Source organism: Apium graveolens, chromosome 8, assembly GCF_009905375.1.
Source record: "Apium graveolens cultivar Ventura chromosome 8, ASM990537v1, whole genome shotgun sequence".
Classification (NCBI taxonomy): Eukaryota; Viridiplantae; Streptophyta; class Magnoliopsida; order Apiales; family Apiaceae; genus Apium; species Apium graveolens.
The window spans coordinates 32800003-32825160 of NC_133654.1; positions in this window are offsets into that span (position 1 = coordinate 32800003).

The window sequence follows — 25158 nt, forward strand, 5'->3', positions numbered from 1 at the left end:
AAATCATCTAGAAGATGATGCTCACTTGCATGGATTTTTGGCTTCTCCAACAGAGTTAAAGATGGAGAATTTGGTTGAGATGTATGAATCATATCAACATCCAATGAGTGTGTGGGAGAATTCGGTGTTTCAGGTGCTTCAATTATGAGAGATTTTGGTTGTGACTCCACATTTATTAGAGCCACATCAACTTGACTTTGAGAAGGTGCAGTGACTGGGTCTTTTGCACCAGTTTGCACAGTGTGTGAGCCCTGTGCATCCTCAAAGGTTTTTGATCTTTTCTTTCTAGCATAAGTTTGTGGTGAGCTAGTGTCCCTACCCCTCTTAGCCTGTGCTCCTGGTTGGGAGCTTATTTCAATGGTAACATCCTTTTGGGAGGATGAAACCAGTAAAGAGCTAATATCCTTATTAAGCACTGCAGTTTGTTGAGAAAGTACAGTATGGCTAGGCTGGGAAACACTCACCTCTCCAACCTTATCCTTAGGGCTTCTTTGATTTTCACCCTGTCCCTCACCTTTCTTGCCCACCTTCATACTCCCCTCTTTATGTTTGGTGGATTTTACAACTTATTTCTTTTTAAAGAAATCAGAGGGGGCTTTCTTTGCTTTAGATTTAGGAACTTTTGTTGGTTTGGTAGCTTGGGTAGGCAACTGTTGGGTCATTGACACAGTTGCCATAGCTACACTAGAAGGCAAAGAAATTTGTGAGGTTGGAAGAGTGGAGACAGAAGAAATTACCTCACTTACCTGAGGTCCCTCCATTACTGGAAAGTAGTATAAGGGAACCTCCTTGTGATGGTTTGCTCTGTTCAAATCTGCAATGATCCTTCTTTCTTGAACCCGACAATTTAACTTGTTAGTTGGGTTCTCAATCACAATATCTTCAATAAGATGGTTAGAAGCATCATAAAGAATCGAGCATAATAGACACTTTTACCTCTTTTATTGATCTCTCCTAACTTAAAGCCTAACTCAAACAAAACCAAATCACTGAAATTAAAGTACTTATCAGTAACTAGCTTGTAAAGCATGTTAAGCATAGAGATGTTTATAGAGTTAAAGTTACTAATTTTACCAGAAAACGCCTTAGTTACCACATCACACAGATAACTCCATTCCTTCCTAAGACCCAACCTCATAATTTCACTTAATTTAGAAGTAGTGTGACGTCCTCAACCCCGGGGTCAGGAGTTGACGTCATCAACAATCACCATAACAAACATTATATAATCAATTCGAAGATAGAATATAAATACGACCCTTTTTTCCAAGATCTTTCCCAGGTTTAAGTATGACTTAGGTTACAACTATTACAACTCAACTAATTCTAAACAATCCTGACATAACTAACCTAATGCAACAACTCAACAGACCATCTTTGGTCCAGCACAACTACCTCAAAAGAGCCTGACACGAAAGGAGTTGGAACTCTGCCCTGACTACCACGCAAGAATCTCCTAGGCCTCTGCAATACATATAAAATATTCTACAAGGGTGAGCAATTGCTTGCTCAGCAGCACCACTATATGAATAACAAGTAAAACAGTTTAAAGTAAAGCAGTTATAGCAACAGAATTCATAACTCGTTAGAAACATGTAAAACAGGTGTAAACTGGATATAAAAACTAGCATGCTCTGTTAAACAATATCATCAGTAGTGTGTTGTGTATAAATACCAGAGTTTAATTCTAGCATGCTATCTTCATTTCCAAATCCACTGTATAAATCACTTGTTCCATTACGGAACCGCAAAACCCAAATCAGATACTTAGTGGATATGTGAAGATAGTTGATCAGGCTATCAACACCGGACAGCTCCCACTGCCATCCTATATACCTGTTCCGGAACTCAGAGACTAGCTAGGTCTCTGACCTGCTAGACTAATCGGTTTTATAGTGCGCGCAACCGAATTAGCCTTTTACGCCACCTTAATAGGCCTACCCTGGCCCCAATGTATCACATATCTGACCGTTTTATCCAGTTTTCAAAACACTTGTACCTATCTCATTTCAAAACCATTAATTTAACCAGCACACATATAAAATCCAGTTCGCAAATCATTTCATTCGAGATAGGTACCTTTCGAAGTTACTTCTCCCCAAAACAATTTAAAAATAGTGATTTATAACTACAGGAGATACGTAACTTAAAACGTTTCTGTTCCATTACGAGAATAAAACATTTAGCTATGCATACATACTGAACCATAAAAGAATGGTCAGGGGTACTTACCTTGCAGAGCTTTACGACTATCTTTGACTGATTTTGATAGACTTGAACATTCGGGCCCTCATGGAAAAATGACTATCTCACTAGAAGACATCCCTGCTTCGCAGCAATCTATCTCAAGATAGCATTCAAGACTTTCAGGGTTCTTCACTTGGAAACCTCGAGGCACTTACCAACTGATCACTAGACTATCTTAGTTCGACATCAATTCTTGAGTCTTTCGACTAGAACCTACAGTGCCGAAATACCCTACGTTAGACGTCTAGGTATGCTTGACATATCCTCAATAACACATCTATCCATTCGATATCAAATCTCGACTCGTAATTATCTATATTATAATAACACACGCAACAACTAGGGTTCAAAATCTCAAAAAATGGTTCGGTGTTCATTTCCAGAAAATACATATACTCGTAATTTTACGAAATCAGGGTTATCGATGCGGCAAAATCTTTCATCATATTGTACAATCAAGTTTCGTATAAAACACATGCATATGTATATATAGACACTCAACGTCCTTGATAATCATTGAATACGCTCCCGTATTTCCTAGTTCAATTTCCCAAAAATCGGGCAGCGTCTCCTTTGTTTATCAGAATACCCGTCGAACCAATTCGACGTCAAATCACAGACACCACCAATCAATTTAGTCCAAACCAATCACGCAATTCACCTTTCACAATTTCCCAACCACCGATTTGAATCAACTAATTATTATTATTTACATCTTATATTTTTATTCATATTTTATATTTATTTATTTATAGGTCTCAGAACAACGTCATCACCGTCCACCGTCGACTCGCCAAGGCTCATCGTCGACAGCGGCAAAACTCGCGGGTACCCGTTATTTTTGGGTTTCCGACGCGGGTTTCGCCGATTAATTTATAATCACTACACGCAACAAAAATATTTCATTTTTGAAATATCAATTAAATTTCAACAGGAAATCGAAATCAAAACAGGCAGTTACAGGACACGCGCACAGGGCACACACGCGACCACCAGGACCAAGCCGGCGGCCGGAAAACATAGCAAACCGGAAAAATAATAAGGCGGCACAGACTCAACTACACCAAGCCAATATACACATATATATGAACACACATGTATATATATATATGAACCCGAATTAACCAACAGTTACCACAACCAGAGAACAAGCTCACCGGAAAACGGAAACCACGGCGGCACCGGGAAGAACAGGAAGAAACAGGCGGCGTAACAGGAAAGGAAGAGAAACGAAGGGAGGGGAGAGAGAAACAGAGGAAAGAGGCGAGAGATTGTGAGGAGGAGAGGTAATAATCGAGAGACACAGCCGAGACAAAAGGAAAATTGATATTTTCCCCAAACAAACAACTGCTCCACCTCCTGCCTCACCAACACACGGCACGTGTCCAATTTTATTGGATACGTGTCGTTTTATTGTTTCGTTTCAACCGCTTGCAAGCCTCGCACGCTATTTTAATCCATTTTAATGGTATAATCCTCTAATAAACATTAATCAAAACCATACCAAAATTAATCTTAAAATTCCATAAATATCCCGAAATTGTTAAAACATAAATTTCGTAATTTTAAAACAATTTCTAGAACGCAATTTATACCCGCTTTTATCAATTAAACGAATTGACACGCGGGTGAAATTAATCCCTAAAATTACCAAAATAATTTTAAAATTCTCGGAATATTCCAAACTTAAATAAATATGAGTTCCATAATTTTTTGAAGAATTCGAGAATTAAATACAGATTTTCCAAATAAATGAAATCATAAAATCATACAGAGCTAAATAATTGATGAAATATTGATTTCTAAATTTTATAAAATCCCAAAAATAATTATTGAGATTATAAAGTCATAAAAAAATTTTAGAGATAATCCACATATTTACACAAATAAACTTGTATTAAATCCACCTTTAAAAGTGAAAATAATTCAATACAAATCCACAATTAATTACGAGGACAATTCCAGTACATTAAAATCACACATACACAATAATAAAACAACACATAGCTGATAGAAGCTATACACATATTTTGCTTATCTAATAATTCCATACTTACATATTTAAATAATATAGAAATACACGAGTCGTTATATCCTTCCCCCCTTAAAAAGATTATGTCCTCAGAATCTGATCTTACTATACATGAGGATATTTGTCAAGCATATCTGACTCTAACTCTCAAGTAAACTTTTCGACTCAAGGACTATTCTACGCATATTCGTTAGGGACATAAACTCATTTCATAGAACTCGCTCTTAACGATCTAGAATTTGGATCAATCATTCCACACGGAATAAATTTGGATAAGAGCCCATTGGCTCCTAATCAATAACTTGGTCTGAATCAGATACATATCACCTTAATATTGAAACGTAAGACACATTATATATATGTACTGCCACTGCAGCAGCCACGCCAACTCATGGGCAGCTTTACTAATATTTATCAATACCTTGAATGATTCACTATATTAAGGACTCAACGTGTCCCTTCTATTCAAACTTAACCAATCTCTTCCAAGGTAAAACTTTTGCCTATACCCTGATCCTTATTCTATAAATTCATATCCTTTCGAGGCAAATCTGTTTTCTCTCTTTGTCTATACCGAGTTGTTTCAACTCTTTTTCCAAATCAACCTCACTATGTCCTTGGTGTACTACATTAATTCAGGACCTAACAGCATTTCTATTCCCACTTTCTCTAAATAGTATGGGGAACCACTCTTATGTCCATACAAGGCTTCGCAAGGTAGCATTCCCCTACTAGCATGATAACTATTAGCATAGGAAAACTTAGTCAATGGTAGGTGATTACCTCAGTTTCCTTTTAAATTCCAAAATATATACTCTTAATATAACTTATATTGTCTGAATCGTCTTTTCACTTTTACCATTTGTCGGAGATGGTAAGTGGTACTCATATTTCACTCAATCCCCAAACATTCCTGGAACTTCATCCAAACCTCAAGTAAATCCTCGGGTCTCAATCAGTCGTAATAAGAACAGGGACTCCATGCTTTGTCACAATTTCATTTAAATACAACTTCGTTAGCTTATCCAATGGTATCTTTCATTAATTGGGAGGAAACATGCAGACTTTGTCAACTTATCATCAATTTCCCAAATGTTCTATGTCATGTCTTGGTACGCCCGAGTGCTTCCAGGTGAATAAGACCCTAGAAGTTTGGGATTCTCTTTATATTTTTCTCTTCAGCTTAGTCACATTGAAATTCATGCTCTAGCGGAAAAAAAAATCCAAACATACCTCTACTGTCCTTTTTGGGTGCAACTTTCCTTTCCATTTAAACTATCCAATTCTTGATTCATAACTTCTTCTTAGCACTTCTTGATTCCTCCCATTCCTTCTGACTGAAAAGTGATCTCATACAATTACTCCTTATTACCTCCAGGTACTTGAATCTTCAATTTCTAACTTCTTCCATGTTTCCGCTAATTCTTCAATAATCTTAATAATATTCAATTTTCTTTTCTACTCAAGACATCTATCCCTAAATGGACCTTTCTTGGTTGGTAGTCACTCAAACAACCATGGCTCATAATCAATTTTGATCAAATTGTCATACTTTTGAAAGTTAGTATACAATTGCTATTTTTCAACCCTTTGCAGACCTTTCTTTGGGTGTTCAACTTGGCCTTCATTAGCCCTTAGATGGGCGAGGATGTTATCAATAAATACAATGGACTTTTCCAAGTACTCCTTATATACCATGTTCTTTAAATCTTTATAGATGACTCATATACTTGTCACTCCACATGATATCACCCACCTTATAATGCTCATAACTCATCCTAATCGTAATTCTTGACATGCCCTCATGCTGTATTTTAAGTCAATCCTGTAGAAATCACACATTCCTTAAATTAGGTCACATAAGTAACCAATCCTTTACAGAGGTTACCTATTCTTATTTATCATTTCATTAAATTCCCAATAATCAGTATACAATCTCATAATTTTCATTCCTCTTTCTAGCAACATCACTGGTTATTTCGTTCCACTGACTTTTAGAGACTCCAGGGTATTTATTTATTACTCCAACTTTCTCTTCTTCGTATCTTTGCACATGGTGGATCTACCTTATATTCTTAGCTTATTACTCCTTTCCCGGCATAATTAGAAGAATTTCTTATGTTGCTTCTGCATTCAGCAACTTACCTTACTATTAGCTTCTGTACACTTTACACTTCACTTCTTCTAAAAACCACTCCTTACCTTACTACAGGACAACCAACTCGATCTAAAAATTGCATCGAACTCTTCTAGCTCGAAGGGTGTCAGATCAACTGCAACTACGTCCAACTTCTAAATGCTTGATTTCGTGGTTCTTTTGAAAGTTCTATTTTTAGCTGAGCTGGATGTTGGCCTTTGGGATGTAATATCTTGAATAATCGTTCTACAATTTCTTGCAATATGGCCACTCTTCCCATTATTGCGATGCATAACTCCTGGATTTTCTGGATTACATTCCGATGCATAATGACCCTTATATCCACACTTGAAACATTACACATTCTTTTTGCACGCACCACTGCGTCTCCTGTCACAGGACTTGCAATCCACTGCTCACTTGACTGACTGGCTGGAGTGAAAGCAACTGAAGTAACACTAGACCTAGCCTGTAATAAACTCTATCTCCGGAACCTCTTACTACTGCTCCGGCCAAACCCATTCTCCAATCCTTGAATGGATTCTCCTTGGTCTGCTCTATCCTTAACACCTTTCGACTTCCTTCTCTTATCACTTTTTTCTTTAACAGTCAACTTCTGATCACTTTCCATTACCAGGGCAACCTGAACCATAGAGGAGTATGTCTTGAGTTGCAATACCACAACTCCTCTGCGAATCTCAGGCTTCAACCCTTGTTGGAACATCCTTACTTTCTGAATCCCCGTGCTTACATACTTAGGAGCTAATCGGGCCAATTCTGTAAATTTGGCCTCATACTCAAACACACTTCTTTCACCTTGTTTCAGTTCTAGAAACTAAATTTTCATTTGACTCCGCACACAATCGGGGAATTAATTTTTCAAAAAAAAACAACTCAGTAAACCTAGCCCATGGAAAAGGGCCTTCTCCTTCTATCATTCTGGTTGATTTCCACCAATAATTTGCTTCATTCCCTAGGAAGTAGCTTACATACTCAGTCTTAAGATTATCACTTACTTGGACAAGCCTGAAAACTTTCTCCATCTCTTTTAACCATCCTCCAGCAGTTACTGGATTAGGTTCACTTTTAAACTCAAAGGGGTTAACATTCTGAAAAGATTGGAAACAAACACTTGGGTATACTCCTTGTTGTTGCTGCTGCAACAGTAGTTACCACTGTTGAACTTGTTAGATTAACCGCAACTATTGTCGCTACTGCTGGCGCAACAAATCTAGAATTTCATTTATAATTGGACCCTCTGCAAAACTACTATTATTTTCTTTAGACTGGGTAGCTTTCTTGGGTGGCATCTTCCTGAGATAAATAAATAGGTTTATCCAAAACATAACAAAATATTTAACATAATATCACCATTTTTAAACAGTGCACCTGAATCAGGAAAATGATGCCCAACAAATTACCCATGTCCTTAATATCAGGGTCCATGTACAAAAGAAATCTAGATTAATAGCACTAGCAATCACAGCAACAATGACAGTAGCAAAATTAATAACGATTCAGGAACACTAGGATACAAAGGAACTAACACCATAACATGACTCCTCAATACAACAGCAACTGACCAACTTTCGATCATTGCTCTATTATCACATTAACACTAATTTGATTCATTACGAGACTTATCTGGCTATATCACCTACCTTTTCTCCAGGGATGATTTCTTATTACCCTCAAGGGGTTCATCAATCACTGAATTACCTTTCCTCCCAAAGCAACTTCTTACCTCCTACCATTATTCTATCTTTCATAGGGTTAAATTTTCTAAAATCGCACCCTCCAATATCGAATCATGAATCATTTCTACTATTATCATTTCTGAGATAGCTAGCAATCCAATGTACATCTTATATTTCTTCCAGACAGTCAATTCTCATTTACTTTCAATAACCAGAATTGTCTAATTACAAAGGCTAATGACGATTCACTGCCTCGGGACTTCAAATGAAATTTCAAAGTAAAAAAAATCAATAATACCAGGAGGACAAGAGGAGAAAACATAGGTATGACTGAGAGAAACCATACAAGTATATAAGATGGCCAGTCTTAGTACCGCATAGCTCACAACACATACTTCGGTGGCGTCCCACCAGACCATTTTGCCACACAAACAAATGGTCAACTCATATGCATTGTTTTCCCCAATCAACCGATAAAATCTCCAAGAAAAGAAACAATATTTAAATAGAGATTTTCAAATAAGGAGGGAGAAAATCTTATTTATAATGAGATCAACATAACCCTAAGTAGCTTACTTCGGGTTCACAACTTTCTCACAGGAAAATAAGTAACTTATGAAATAGGAAATAATTACTCTGGAAACAAAATACATCTCAAGAAGGAAATAGAAGGGTTCAAAGATACCACCTCCCGTTCTGATCCACATTCACTATAAAACTTGGTCATCATAGCAGTCCCGGGCTATTACCATGCTATCCGAACTCACCAAGGTCACACAATCGGGCCGATAACATTCCATGACATAGAAAAGGCAATCTTTAGAAATAACATAGCGTCTTCTCAACTGACACAACAAGGGTCCGCTTAATGCTGAATCCTAACAATCAGACTCGTTTTCTCGAGGGGAAAAAACTAGAAGTCTCTATCGAACATTACTAATAATACATATACGAAGGAAACGTACTCTAGATTAGGGCAGTTCCAGTCAATCCTTAATAGACGTCAGGGTTACGCCTCCGAAACCCTTAACTAAACTCATAGACTCACTCATCTGATTGAGTTGCTGACTTACATCTATCTACAAAACTTACTTCACTCTTTTGACTCTACCCATAACCTAAATCAGGGACTCAAACCTGTAGCTCTGATACCAACTGTGACATCCTCAACCCCGGGGTCAGGAGTTGACGTCATCAACAATCACCATAACAAACATTATATAATCAATTCTAAGATAGAATATAAATACGACCTCTTTTTCCAAGATCTTTTCCAGGTTTAAGTATGACCTAGGTTACAACTATTACGACTCAGCTAATTATAAACAATCCTGACATAACTAACCTAACGCAGCAACTCAACAGACCATCTTTGGTGCACCACAACTACCTCAGAGGAGCCTGACACGAAAGGAGCTGGAACTCTGCCCTGACTACCACGCAAGAATCTCTTAGACCTCTGCAAAACATATAAAATATTCTGCAAGGGTGAGCAATTGCTTGCTCAGCAGCACCACTATATGAATAATAAGTAAAACAGTTTAAAGTAAAGCAGTTATAGGACAGAATTCATAACTCGTTAGAAACATATAAAACAGGTGTAAACTGGATACAAAAACTAGCATGCTCTGTAAAACAATATCATCACTAGTGTGCTGTATATAAATACCAGAGTTTAATTCTAGCATGCTATCTTCATTTCCAAATCCACTATATAAATCACTTATTCCATTACGGAACCGCAAAACCCAAATCAGATACTTAGTGGATATGTGAAGATAGTTGATCAGGCTATCAACACCGAAAAGCTCACACTGCCATCCTATATACCTGCTCCGGAACTTAGAGACTAACTAGGTCTCTGACCTGCTGGACTAATCGGTTTTATAGTGCGCGCAACCGAATTAGCCTCTTACGCCACCTCAATAGGCCTACTCTGGCCCCAATGTATCCCATATCTGACCGTTTTATCCAATTTTCAAAACACTTGTACCTATCTCATTTCAAAACCATTTATTTAACCAGCACACATATAAAATCCAGTTTGCAAATCATTTCATTCAAGATAGGTACCTTTCGAAGTTACTTCTCCCCAAAACAATTTAAAAACAGTGATTTATAACTACAGGGGACACGTAACTTAAAACGTTACTGTTCCATTACGAGAATAAAACATTTAGCTATTCATACATACTAAACCATAAAAGAATGGTCAAGGGTACTTGCCTTGTAGAGCTTTACGACTATCTCTGACTGATTTTGATAGAATTGAACGTTCGGGCCCTCATGGAAAAATGACTGTCTCACTAGAAGACATCCCTGCTTCGCAACAATCTATCTCAAGATAGCATTCAAGACTTTCAGGGTTCTTCACTTGGAAACCTCGAGGCACTTACCAACTGATCACTAGATTATCTTAGTTCGACATCAATTCTTGAGTCTTTCGACTAGAACCTACAGTGCCGAAATACCCTACGTTAGACGTCTAGGTATGCTTGACATATTCTCAATAACACATCTATCCATTCGATATCAAATCCCGACTCGTAATTATGTATATTATAATAACACACGCAACAACTAGGGTTCAAAATCTTGAAAAGCGGTTCGGTGTTCGTTTCCATAAAATACATATACTCAACTACACCAAGCCAATATACACATATATATGAACAAACATGTATATATATATATATGAACCCGAATTAACCAACAATTACCACAACTGGAGAACAAGCTCACCGGAAAACGGAAACCACGGCGGCACCAGGAAGAACAGGAAGAAACAAGAGGCGTAACAGGAGAGGAAGAGAAACGAAGGGAGGGGAGAGAGAAACAGAGGAAAGAGGCGAGAGATTGTGAGGAGGAGAGGTAATAATCGAGAGACACAGCCGAGACAAAAGGAAAATTGATATTTTCCCCAAATAAATAACTGCTCCACCTCCTGCCTCACCAACACACGGCACGTGTCCAATTTTATTGGATACGTGTCGTTTTATTGTTTCGTTTCAACCGCTTGCAAGCCTCGCACGCTATTTTAATCCATTTTAATGGTATAATCCTCTAATAAACATTAATCAAAACCATACCAAAATTAATCTTAAAATTCTGCAAATATCTGAAAACTGTTAAAACATAAATTCCGTAATTTTAAAACAATTCTGAAATGCAATTTATACCCACTTTTATCAATTAAACGAATCGACGCGCGGGTGAAATTAATCCCTAAAATTACCAAAATAATTTTAAAATTCTCGGAATATTCCAAACTTAAATAAATATGAGTTCCATAATTTTTTGAAGAATTCGGGAATTAAATACAGATTTTCCAAATAAATGAAATCAGAAAATCATACAGAGCTAAATAATTGATGAAATATTGAATTCTAAATTTTATAAAATCCCAAAAATAATTATTGAGATTATGAAGTCATAAAAACAATTTTAGAGATAATCCACATATTTACACAAATAAACTTGTATTAAATCCACCTTTAAAACTAAAAATAATTCAATACAAATCCACAATTAATTACGAGGACTATTCAAGTACGTCAAAATCACACATACACAATAATAAAACAACACATAGCTGACAGAAGCTATACACATATTTTGCTACTCTATTAATTCCATATTTACGTATTTAAATAATACAGAGATACACGAGTCATTATAAGTAGTGAGTGCATAGCCCATGGAATTAAGCATATTAACAATGTCAGTGTCTGTGTGTGGAGCAGTTACAGTATTATCAGGAATCTTGAAGCATGCTTTAACAATATCACTATTTATGCAAAACTGCTTACCTTATAGAGTGCATGTGATGGTCTTGTCTGTCGAGTTGTACACTGCAGTTGTCCATATCTCTTCAACAACCTCACAGTAAATGGTGGGTGATTCCAGCATGGCATAGTTGAGTTTGCAGTTCATCATAAAATCCATCATTTTGTGATAGTCACCAGACTGTTGAATCTCCTTATTCACCAAAGCTGAGAAGTTGTTTTTTTCGTAGATATAACCGGTTTGAGACATGATTTTCGCTACAGGTGCCATTGTTAGAGATTTGGAATTTACAAAGAGAGAGTTTGCTTTTGAGAAGAAAGAAATTAGAGCAACTGAATCTTGAGAATGATAAAAGTGAATTTGCTTTTATACTATCTCAGAAAATAACTGTCAAAAATAATAAAGTAAAATAAAGTAACCAATAAAAATTGCCCAAAATAGGCGTTTAAAAATAACTAAACTGTAAAAATTCCATCACTTATACGTCGTGTCATGCTTATAAGCTTTAAGTATACTCGATGGATAATGTTCAGGAAATTAACGGCTAGGATTGAGATAAATCGACGGATGAGGATAAATCAGTTATCCGTCGAGTTATAAAATATTCCAGAAAAATAATTGATTTTATTGACAAATTGTATTCCGACAGATGATCAAACTCGATGGATAATGATCATCCGTTGGGATGTAAATTTTGACTTAGCCAAAATTTCATCCAAAACAGAAAAATCAATTAAATTTCTGGCTACATAACCACTTGCAAAAATATCTGAAATAATTCAAGAGAAATTAAGCATACCTAATTCACTTACCAACCTTGAAAAGGTGGATTCATCAAGTGGCTTGGTTAATATGTCTACGAGCTACTTTTCACTTGGAACAAAATGCAGTTCCACAGTACCATTCATCACATGTTCTCTTATGAAGTGGTACTTGATGTCTATGTGCTTTGTCCTTGAATGTTGTACTGGATTTTCAGTGATGGCAATTGCACTTGTGTTATCACATAAAATAGGAATCCTATCCACTTGTAGACCATAGTCCAACAATTGGTTTTTCATCCACAAAATCTGTGCACAGCAACCACCAGTAGCAATGTATTCAGCTTCAGCTGTAGAAGTAGAAACTGAATTTTGCTTTTTACTGAACCAGGACACAAGCTTGTTTCCTAGAAATTGACAGGTTCCTGTTGTACTTTTTCTGTCCATTTTACAACCTGCATTATCTGCATCTGAATAACCAGTTAGATCAAAACCAGAATCTCTAGGGTACCAAATGCCATGTTTTGGTGTTCCCTTGAGATATCTGAAAATTCTCTTAATAGCCACTAGGTGAGATTCTCTAGGGTCAGCCTGAAATCTAGCACAAAAATAAGTAGCAAACATTATATTTGGCCTACTAGCTGTTAAGTACAGAAGTGAGCCAACCATGCCCCTATAAGTTGAAATATCCACAGACTTTTCAGTAGTGTTTAATTCAAGCTTAGTTGCAGTGGCCATGGAAGTTTTTGCAGATGTGCAATCCATTAGATCAAACTTCTTTAAAAGATCATGAATGTATTTAGTTTGACTAATGAATATTCCATCACTAACTTGCTTAACTTGTAAACCAAGAAAGTAAGTTAGTTATCCCATCATGCTCATTTCATACTTACTTTGCATCAATTTGGCAAACTTTTTGCAAAGTTTTTCATCTGTAGAGCCAAATATAATATCATCTACATAAACTTGAACAAGTATACTAGAGCCATTAACATTTCTAAATAACAAAGTTTTATCCACAGTACCTCTTGTGAAGTGATTTTCCAAAAGGAACTTTGATAAAGTGTCATACCAGGCTCTGGGTGCTTGCTTCAGTCCATAGAGTGCTTTCAAAAGATAGTAGACACGATTTGGGAAATTTGGATCTTCAAAACCAGGAGGTTGACTGACATAGACTTCCTCCTCCAAATCTCCATTTAGAAAAGCACTCTTGACATCCATTTGATAGACCTTAAAATTTGCATGGGCTACATAAGCTAAGAAAATTCTGATGGCTTCAAATCTTGCAACAGGAGCAAAAGTTTCATCAAAATCTATTCCTTCTTATTGGCAATAGCCCTTAGCAACCAATCTAGCTTTGTTCCTGACCACTATGCCATTTTCATCCATCTTGTTTCTGAATACCCATTTGGTGTCAATTGGATTCTTTCCTTTAGGCTTGGGTACCAGCTTTCATACTTTATTCCTTTCAAATTGGTTTAGCACCTCCCGCATAGCTAAAATCCAATCATGATCCAACAAGGCTTCTTCTACCTTCTTTGGTTCTTCCTTAGATAGGAAGCTGCTATATAGATATTCTTCTTGAGTTGCTCTCATTGTTTGAACTCTAGAAGATACATCACCAATGATGAGCTCAAAGGGGTGATCTTTTGTCCATTTTCTTTGTTGAGGTAGATTAGCTCTAGATGAAGATGCCTCATTGTTGTCTTGATTTGTAACTGAGTTTTGATTATTAGAAACTCCCCCTGAGTTTATGGATCTTTGATTTGAGAAAGGGGAACTTTCTGTAAGTAATCTATTCTGACTTTCAGCTTCTTTTAATGACCCGTCGATGGTGCATTTTGAGTGCCGACGGATGAAGCTGATTGTCTCCTGACGGATAAAGCAGATTTTCTCCCGACGGATGAAGCATTTTGCAACTCGACAGATGTTGAATTTTGTGCTTCATTAGTAGTAGATTTTTCTACAATATACGTTGTCATTGTTTCCTAATCACTTTTATCATCACTATCATCACTAACCATCTCTACCTTATCAAATTTGAGGCTCTCATGGTAATCTCCATCTTGCAGTCCTTCAATCTTCTTATCATCAAACACAACATGTATTCATTCCATAACAATGTTGGTTCTACATTGTAGACTCTATATGCTTTACCAACAGCATATCCAATAAAAATTCCTTTATTTGCTTTAGCATCAAACTTTCCATTTTGATCAGTTTGATTTCCCAAGATATAACATTTGCAGCCAAAGACATGAAGAAAATTTATAGTTGGCTTCTTGTTCTTGAACAATTGGTAGGGTGTCATAAATTTTTCTTGATTAACCAAAGAAATATTATGAGTGTAGCATGCAGTATTTACAGCTTCAGCCCAGAAGTATGTTGGTAACTTTGATTCTTCAAGCATTGTCCTTGCAGCTTCAATAAGTGATCTACTGTAATAACTCGAATTTTGAGACCTTGTAAAACGTTAATGAATAGTAACCATGACGGACGGGAAAAACTTTTGAGCCCACACTATATAGTGCATGAGAAAATGAGTTTCGGAGTTGATATTATGATTATACGTACCAAATGAGTGTATATAAACGCTATTAGTTTTCGAAGAAAACGAACTTTGAAAAACGACCGTATTTACGACTCATCGAGGATTACGAGAATCACAATATAATTACAAGATTAAAACCCTACAGATTTATATTCAACTAGGATAATTCAAAATATAAGGAATAAATACGAAAGGAATTACGTCGCGAACCATTTATGAGTGAGTATTACGAAAATGCTTAAGCGACCGAGCGAACGCGTAAACGATTAAATAAACGTAACTTACTAACTAACAATGGTAAGAAAGTAACCATGGTTACTTTATCAAATAATGAGCTAAACTTAGGATGATCAAGCAAGCTAGCCAAATAGTGTGCTAAAGAAGTTAGCACATGTAGTTTAGCTTGTAAACTAGCAAGCTACTTGGATTTGTCCCCAAAATTTGCAACAAGAATAAAATCCTAGGATAAAAACTAGGAGAATATTAAATCAATATAAGATATCACCAATCCCATTTCCTAGAAACAACCAAGGAAGCAAGCATAAAACTCTCGCCCCCCCCCCCCCCTTCATTGTCTCCATTCGGTAATTTCAAGAAAAAGAAGGAAATCCAATTCAAAATATCAAGTTATAGCCATGGTAAAATCATCCCATTAATTCTCAAGCTTCCTAACAACCAAACTAAGGTAAGAAAATTCTTTCATCTCTTTTTATCAAGGTTTGATGGGTGAAATAAAATCAATAAAGTTACTAGTGAATAGTATGAATAGTAACTCTTCTTTGGTTTCTTGATTTCAATGGTGGTTTTAGGTTCCAAAATATTACCAAGCACTTCCAAGACTCCACCATCCTCAATAACACATCTCAAGCTTTTAATAAAGGTAAAAATCTTTGGCCCAACTTTATTTAAGATTCATTTTCAAGATCCATTTAGTATGTAGATGTAAACCTAGTTTTAGAAGTGGTATTGTTGAAATCTTGATATTTAGTTAAATAGATGTGAGGTTGATTGTTGTTGCCTCAAGAACATGATGTTCTTGAGAGGAGTTTGTGTGTTGATGATGAGATGACGATTGTTGGTGGTTGTGTTAAGAGTTAGGACATAAAAGAAACCCCGATCGTAAACGTAATTTCGTTAAAACGAACAAATCGTAACTTTACGTTTCTGCAGAAAGTCCCGAAGATTTAAACTGTAGTTTCTTGAAAAATGACCCTTGATTATGATAGACAATGTTATAAGGATCGTTTAGGTACTTGAATCGCTTGATTCCGATTTACGGATCAAAGGTTATGGCCGTTTTACTAAAAGTGATTTACGTGACGAAAACTGCTACAAATTACGAATTTTGAAAATATAAAGGATCGACTTAAAAGTGTTCATAATCATGAAATTTTTACAGGGAGTAACATATTGAGTTTCCTAACTGCCATAAAAATTTCAAGTGAAAATAATGATTTTTCAATTCTATAAAAAGATCGGAGCCGAGACCGCGCGAGTAAAAACCGTAGAATCCATAAGCGGAGCCGACGGCGATAATGAAAATGAACCTAAGATACTTAGAGAAATGAAACGACCATGATGTGAATAAGGACTTAAAGGAATAATAAGGATAGTACAAGTTGAGAGGGTGCATAATAAGTAGCGCATGAATGCGAGTCACTGTAAATTAGAACGAGACCTAACAAATTGTGTTTATGATTAATAGATTTCCGAGCGGAACCTAGAGCATCCTCCACCTCGAGATACCCAGGCAAGTTTACGAACCCAACTCCATTTACTGTTGTGTTATGAAAGGATTGTTTTATTATCATTGCATAAGTACCATATTTGCCATGATACGTAGTTATTGAATTTTGCATGATATAGCAATGTTGTACGATAAGTATATATCGTGAAATGTTTAATTCCGCTATAAGCGTAACGTATTATAATAAGACCGAGAGTCGGTCGGGATTTCAAGATAAAAACTCAGGAATCATTCCGGTGATATTATAGGACGATTACAAGTCTATAATAGTACATTTTAAAGGGACTCAACGTCCACTTACGAAACATTAAAATACCTCGAACTTTTATTAAAACGACTTCCCAACGATCATATTCCCTCAACTATATTTTATTGTTCGAATAATAAATATTATATACCTATTCCTTTATTATGGGAGAAGTATACTCCAAACGATTATTTATTTCAAACCCGGTTAAACATTAAAGACTATTAATTTCATAGACATAAACTAGTTGAGGAATATTATTTTAAATATTCTTTTACAAGAGTAAACTCATTCGAGGTTTAATTATTTATCGATTATTATTTAATTAATTATTATTTATTAAAGGGTTTATGTATGATTTAAAAATCATAGAACCGGATTTAAATTACTTTCTAATTTCGAAAATCATTCAAATAATTTCAGATCGTCGGAGAATATTATCCCGACTTATTTAATATTTTGAATATAGTTTCAAGGAGAAACATTTCCCCCTTATTCAATTATCTGTTGACAACGGTCAACTCACATCCTTGGTACTTCCTCCAAAAACTTTCGGAAGTACATATATATATATAAAGTAAAGCTATGCCTATCAACAAGCAAAACGCTTGGGGGAACTTCGATGTGGTTCGAGTTCTCGAGATATGATAGGATCTCCTAAAGGACAAGGGAGGGGTAGGATCCAAGTACTTCGTGTATTGGATAGACTATTGGTACCGTAGGAGACGGTACAATATGTACCTATGGACCTGCAAAGTGTGTGTATACCCGAAATGAGGACACATAGCCCGTATGCGGCAAGGGTGATAATCGGGATACGAAGGTGTCGTCCTTCTACTAGTAGAAAAGGTTACTTTTATCGCAGTACGACTGATCATCGTATGTGGTGGCTCCAACGAATGTCCTAATTCTTCCAATTGGAATTGTGATGCAATACCGTAACCCAAGCCTAGGTGCTGGGTTTACTTTTAAGGTATTCGCAGGATAATAAAATCCATTAAAGAATTGTTTTCATAAGAAGGTGTGTATCACCAAGGAAAACTAATTTCGAATAAAACATAATTATCATATGTGATGTTTTACGTAAGTTATCATATAGTCATTTGCATACTGTACATTATTATGCTGGGCATTATAGCTCACACTTGTTTTATTAAATTGACACAACACAATAGTGAATCAAGATGCCTGCCATGAGAACCACAGCCAGGAAACGGGTAGGAAATGGCCAGCTGTTTCGTCGATTGTTTGGTGTTGTACCACAGGTAGTCTGAATAAGCTGGATTAGTTTTTAGTTGTTTTTAGTTCGGCTTATTTATAAGTATGACTTATGTAAAGTAATAAACAAGAAATGTATATTTGTCCGATGGACTAGCCTTACATAAAGGTTACTCCCCAGTAAGACTTAATCACTTTTGGGTTGTAATAATTATCACTTGATGGTTGAATTACTCTAGTTATGAATGGTTCATTTCCAAGACAATAACCTGTAAGTGTGTGTGTGTGTGTGTGATAAGTGTGGGGTCGTGAAGTGTGAGTATTTATATATTATAGTGTGAGTTATGTGGTTGTAGTAGTTTAGATGGCGTGGCCTCCGAGATTCTTGATCCCGAATTTTGGGGCACCACATCTATTATTTCTTTCCACTACTCCATTTTGTTATGGAGTTCTTGCTGCTGAAAACTCATGCATAATCCCATTCTCTTCACAAAATGCTCTCATAACAGAGTTCTTAAACACAATTCCATTAGCACTCCTGATTCTTCTAACTTTGAAATCTGGATGATTGTTGACTTGCCTTATGTGATTGATGATGATTTCACTAGCCTCATCTTTAGACTTTAGGAAATATGTCCAAGAGAACTTTGAGAAATCATCTACAATTACTAGGCAAAATCGTTTCCTTGAGATGGACAACAGATTGATTGGTCCAAACAAATCCATGTGTAGCAATTACAGAGGTTCTTCAATTGTTGAATCAAGCTTCTTCCTGAATGATGCTTTAATCTGCTTTCCTTTCTGGCAGGCATCACACAGTCCATCCTTAGAAAACTTCACTTGAGGAATACCTCTAACCAGTTTTTTCTTGACAAGCTCATTCATGGTCTTGAAGTTTAGATGGGACAGCTTCTTGTCCCATAGCCAACTTTCATCTTGACTTGCTTTACTGAGAAGACAAGTGACAGATTCTGCATTTGATGAGTTGAAGTCAGCTAGGTACATATTTCCTTTTCTCACTCCAGTGAGAACCACTTTGTTGTTCCTTTTGTTTGTCATAACACAGGCTTCTGAATTGAAGGTTACTGAATTGCCTTTAACACAAAGCTGGCTAATACTCAACAAATTGTGCTCGAGACCATCCACTAAGGCAATCTCTTCAATAATGACATTATCTTTAGAAAGCAAGCCATATCCCACAGTATAACCCTTGCTGTCATCCCCAAAAGTAATAATTGGGCCAGTTCTCTCCTTGAACTCTGTAAGCAGGGTAGAATCTCCAGTCATGTATCTTGAACAACCACTATCCAAGTATCATAAATTCTTTTTGTTTCCCTGCATACATCAAAACCAAATCAAGTTAATTTTGGTACCCAAGTTTCCTTGGGTCCTGCCTTGTTAGCTTTCTTCTTTTGTCCTTAGGTTTGATCTCATTTGACTTGGGGATATCAGATTCATCCTTAGTCATTTGAGTTGGACCTTTGAAACCAGTCATTAAAACAGAATTACCATGCACATTTTGATTAACAGAAAAAGGCATGTTGTTTGCAAACATGTTATTTTAGTAGGGCATGCTAAATGGCATTTGAGTCATACTAAATGCATCATAATAAGGATTAGGTGCAAATGGCATATTAGCAAATTGTGCATTCATATTCTGTGCAGATATAGCATTCATAGGCATAGAAGGCATGGCATTCATGTTGGAAAAAGAAGATGGTACAGATATAGGAGTAGGCATAGCAAGTTTGCAATTAACAGACAGATGATTAATATTACCACACTTAACACAGATTTTTCTTGGAGCATATTTATCAAGTGTGTAGTTGTTATGTTTGTTAATCCCTACTTTCCCATTTCAATTGTTTTTTTTTAGTTTCTGTTTTAACCTCAATCTTTCTAATCTGTCATTCAATTGCTTGATAGACAGATGATCAAGATTCACTTTCTTCTCCTTCTTCACTTGACTTGATTCTCCTGGAACAAAGTTTTTGGAAACTGATCCATATTTTTCATTTACCTTAACAAGCATGGTTTTGCTCACAGGTTTGCTCACACACGACGAATGAGGATTTATGTCACTCGACGGATAATCCTTTTGATTATCTGATGGATGAATCTCATCATCCATCGAGTCTACATCTGTTAGCAATCCTTCAACTAAATTGGATTCCAGCTTCTCCTTACTCTTTTTCCAGACTGCATCACAAAAAGACTCAATACCTTGAACTTTGGTGATTTGAGCATGAACATCTCTAGATGATTTCCATGTCTTATTCACCTCATGTTCTAGTTCAAGTTGCTTCTTCAAAATCTCTTCTTTCTTCAAGGACTCAGTTAATTCCTCCTTAGCAATCTTACATTTTATTCTCAATTTCTCAAATTCAATAAACTGAGACTCTAGCACATTATTCCTCTCACTTAAAAACAGATTGTTTTCTTTGATTTTAGCTTTTTCCTTAGTGAGAGACTTAAGTGTAACACGCAAATGATATAATTCTGTAGACATGTCATTAATTGCATCATTACACTCAGCTTTAGATAAATGTGCTAGGTTAATGGTGATTACCTGATTACTTGAAGAACTTGTTTTTGTTTCATCGGATTTGGCCATTAGGGCTAGATTTACATAGCTAACATCTTCATCCTCATCAATACCATCTGCTGCCCAGTCATTTTTTTGTTTAATAAAAGCCATTTCCTTTTGTTTGAGCAACTCAAAATACTTCTGTTTATAATCCACAGGCTCAAACTTCTTCTTGCTGGAATCTGACTTTTTACGCTCACTGGAAAAATGCCCTGCCAAGCCACATTTGAAACATTTGAATTTTGATTTATCCACCATATTTCGATTTGGCTTAGCTGCTCCAAAGTTCTTCTTGAACTTGAGCTTGGAAAATCTTCTGGAAAGGAATGCAAGATGCTCATCAATATCATCCATATCATCTTGGCTCAAAAAATCTTCATTTTCAGCTACCAGCCCCTTGCCCTTGTTTTCACAGACCTTTGAAGTAGACTCAACAGCTTCTACCTTCACTTCCTTCTCCTTTTCCAACTCAGAAACCAGTGCTATGAACCCTCCTTTCTTCTTTCCCTTCTCCATCCTCTCATCTTGCTCTATTTCAAGCTCATAAGTTTTCAGGATGCCATATAGTCTCTCCAAGGTAAACTCCTTGTAATCCTAAGAATTTCTCAATAAGACTGTCATTGGTTTCCATTCCTTTGGAAGAGATCTAAGGAACTTGAGATTGGAGTCTTTTGTCTGATAGACTCTTCCATGCAACTTCAGAGCATTTAGTAGCTTTTGAAACCTACTAAATATGTCAGTGAGAGTTTCACTGTCTTCACAATGAAAGTGCTCATATTACTGAATTAGCAACTACATCTTATTTTCTCTAACTTGCTCAGTACCATCACAGATAATTTGGATGGTGTCCCAAAACTCCTTGGTTGTCTTGCAATTGATGATGTTGTCAAACATGTCACCATCAACTCCATTGAATAAAATATTCATGGTCTTTTTATCCTTCCTGACTTGCTTAATATCAGGATCTGACCATTTATGCCTAGGCTTGGGGACTGAAGGCTCATTGCCAGTAGCAGCTCTCATGGGAACATGAGGACCTCTCTATATGCAATCAACATAGGCCTCATCTTGAGAAAGAAGATGTAGGTGCATCTTCACCTACCAGTGATGATAATTGTCTTTATCCAGAAATGAAATTTTGACTCCAACATCCTTCTTGTTCATCTTTGTTGAGGTAGATTAGCTCTAGATAAAGAGGCCTCATTGTTGTCTTGATGTGTAACTGAGTTTTGATTATTAGAAACTCCCCCTGAGTTTATGGATCTTTGATTTGAGAAAGGGGAACTTTCTGTAAGTAATCTATTCTAACTTTCAGCTTCTTTTGATGACCCGCCAATGGTGCATTTTGAGTGCCGACGGATGAAGCTGATTGTCTCCTGACGGATAAAGCAGATTTTCTCCCGACGGATGAAGCATTTTGCAACTCGACAGATGTTGAATTTTGTGCTTCATTAGTAGTAGATTTTTCTGCAATATACTTTGTAATTATTTTCTGATCACTTTTATCATCACTATCATCACTAACCATCTCTACCTTATCAAATTTGAGGCTCTCATGGTAATCTCCATCTTGCAGTCCTTCAATCTTCTTATCATCAAACACAACATGTATTGATTCCATAACAATGTTGGTTCTTACATTGTAGACTCTATATGCTTTACAAACAGCATATCCAATAAAAATTTCTTTATTTGCTTTAGCATCAAACTTTCCATTTTGATCAGTTTGATTTCTCAAAGATATAACATTTGCAGCCAAAGACATGAAGAAAATTTAGAGTTGGCTTCTTGTTCTTGAACAATTGGTAGGGTGTCATATATTTTTCTTGATTAACCAAAGAAATATTATGAGTGTAGCATGCAGTATTTACAGCTTCAGCCCAGAAGTATGTTGGTAACTTTGATTCTTCAAGCATTGTCCTTGCAGCTTCAATAAGTGATCTACTGTAATAACTCGAATTTTTGAGACCTTGTAAAACGTTAATGAATAGTAACCCTGACGGACGGGAAAAACTTTTGAGCCCACACTATATAGTGCATGAGAAAATGAGTTTCGGAGTTGATATTATGATTATACGTACCAAATGAGTGTATGTAAACGCTATTAGTTTTCGAAGAAAACGAACTTTGAAAAACGACCATATTTACGACTCATCGAGGATTACGGGAATCACAATATAATTACAAGATTAAAACCCTACAGATTTATATTCAAGTAGGATAATTCAAAATATAAGGAATAAATACGAAAGGAATTACGTCGCGAACCATTTACGAGTGAGTATTACGAAAACGCTTAAGCGACCGAGCGAACGCGTAAACGATTAAATAAACGTAACGCACTAACTAACCATGCTAAGAAAGTAACCATGGTTACTTTATCAAATAATGAGCTAAACTTAAGATGATCAAGCAAGCTAGTCAAATAGTGTGCTAAAGAAGCTAGCACATCTAGTTTAGCTTGTAAACTAGCAAGCTACTTGGATTTGTCCCCAAAATTTGCAACAAGAATAAAATCCTAGGATACACACTAGGAGAATATCAAATCAATATAAGATATCACCAATCCCATTTCCTAGAAACAACCAAGGAAGCAAGCATAAAACTCTCGCCCCCCCTTCATTGTCTCCATTCGGCAATTTCAAGAAAAAGAAGGAAATCCAATTCAAAATATCAAGTTCTAGCCATGGTAAAATCATCCCATTAATTCTCAAGCTTCCTAACAACCAAAATAAGGTAAGAAAATTTTTTCATCTCTTTTTATCAAGGTTTGATGGGTGAAATAAAATCAAGAAAGTTACTAGTGAATAGTATGAATAGTAACTCTTCTTTGGTTTCTTGATTTCAATGGTGGTTTTAGGTTCCAAAAATCATACCAAGCACTTCCAAGACTCCACCATCCTCAAGAACACATCTCAAGCTTTCAAGAAAGGTAAAAATATTTGGCCCAAATTTATTTAAGATTCATTTTCAAGATCTATTTAGTATGTAGATGTAAACCTAGTTTTAGAAGTGGTATTGTTGAAATCTTGATATTTAGTTAAGTAGATGTGAGGTTGATTATTGTTACCTCAAGAACATGATGTTCTTGAGAGGAGTTTGTGTGTTGATGATGAGATGATGATTGTTGGTGGTTGTGTTAAGAGTTAGGGCATAAAAAAACCCTGATCGTAAACGTAATTCCGTTAAAACGAACAAAACGTAATTCCGTTAAAACGAATAAATCGTAACTTTAGGTTTCTGCAGAAAGTCCCGAAGATTTAAACTGTAGTTTCTTGAAAAATGACCCTTGATTATGATATAAAATGTTATAAGGATCGTTTAGGCGCTTGAATCGCTTGATTCTGATTTACGGATCAAAAGTTATGGCCATTTTACTAAAAGTGATTTACGCGACGAAAACTGTTACAAATTATGAACTTTGAAAATATAAAGGATCGACTTAAAAGTGTTCATAATCATGAAATTTTTACAGGGAGTAACATATTGTGTTTCCTAACTACCATAAAAATTTCAAGTGAAAATAATGATTTTTCAATTTTATAAAAAGATCGGACCCGAGACCGCGCGAGTAGAAACCGTAGAATCCATAAGCGGAGCCGACGGCGATAATGAAAATGAACCTAAGATACTTAGAGAAATGAAACGACCATGATGCGAATAAGGACTTAAAGGAATAATAAGGATAGTACAAGTTGAGAGGGTGCATAATAAGTAGCGCATGAATGCGAGTCACCGTAAATTAGAACGGGACCTAACGAATTGTGTTTATGATTAATAGATTTCCGAGCGGAAACTAGAGCATCCTCCACCTCGAGATACCCAGGCAAGTTTATGAACCCAACTCCATTTACTGTTGTGTTGTGAAAGGATTGTTTCATTATCATTGCATAAGTACCATGTTTACTATGATACGTAGTTATTGAATTTTGCATAATATAGCAATGTTGTACGATAAGTATATATCGTGAAATGTTTAATTCCGCTATAAGCGTAACGTATTATAATAAGACCGAGAGTCGGTCGGGATTTCAAGATAAAAACTCAGGAATCATTCCGGTGATATTATAGGACGATTACAAGTCCATAATAGTACATTTTAAAGGGACTCAACGTCCATTTACGAAACATTAAAATACCTCGAACTT